Source organism: Triticum dicoccoides, chromosome 5B (assembly GCF_002162155.2).
Source record: "Triticum dicoccoides isolate Atlit2015 ecotype Zavitan chromosome 5B, WEW_v2.0, whole genome shotgun sequence".
In the NCBI taxonomy this organism is placed as follows: Eukaryota; Viridiplantae; Streptophyta; class Magnoliopsida; order Poales; family Poaceae; genus Triticum; species Triticum dicoccoides.
Genome location: NC_041389.1, coordinates 224618266 through 224619124, shown reverse-complemented (window position 1 = coordinate 224619124; position 859 = coordinate 224618266).

The following is an 859-nucleotide window of genomic DNA, read 5'->3' as shown; positions in this document are numbered from 1 at the left end:
ACCTTGGCCGCCTCCTCCTCTCTTCGACCATGGCCCATTAAGGCCCATTAACTCCCCAGGGGGTTCCGGTAACCCCCCGGTACTCCGGAAAAATGCCCGAACCACTCGGAACCTTTTCGTGTCCAAACATAGCCTTCCAATATATCAATCTTTATGTCTCGACCATTTCGAGACTCCTCGTCATGTCTGTGATCACATCCGGGACTCCGAACAACCTTAGGTACATCAAAACACATAAACTCATAATACCGATCGTCATCGAACGTTAAGTGTGCGGACCCTACAGGTTCGAGAACTATGTAGACATGACCGAGACTCACTTCCAGTCAATAACCAATAGCGGAACCTGGATTCTCATATTGGTTCCTACATATTCTACGAAGATCTTTATCGGTCAAACCGCATAACAACATACGTTGTTCCCTTTATCATCGGTATGTTACTTGCCCGAGATTCGATCGTCGGTATCTCAATACCTAGTACAATCTCATTACCGACAAATCTCTTTACTCATTCCGTAATGCATCATCCCATGACTAACTCATTAGTCACACTGCTTGCAAGGCTTATAGTGATGTGCATTACCGAGAGGGCCCAGAGATACCTCTCCGACAATCGGAGTGACAAATCCTAATCTTGATCTATGCCAACTCAACAAACACCATCGGAGACACCTGTAGAGCATCTTTATAATCACCCAGTTACGTTGTGACGTTTGATAGCACACTAAGCATTCCTCCGGTATTCGGGAGTTGCATAATCTCATAGTCAGAGGAACATGTATAAGTTATGAAGAAAGCAATAGCAATAAACTAAATGATCATAGTCCTAAGCTAACGGATGGGTCAAGTCAATCACA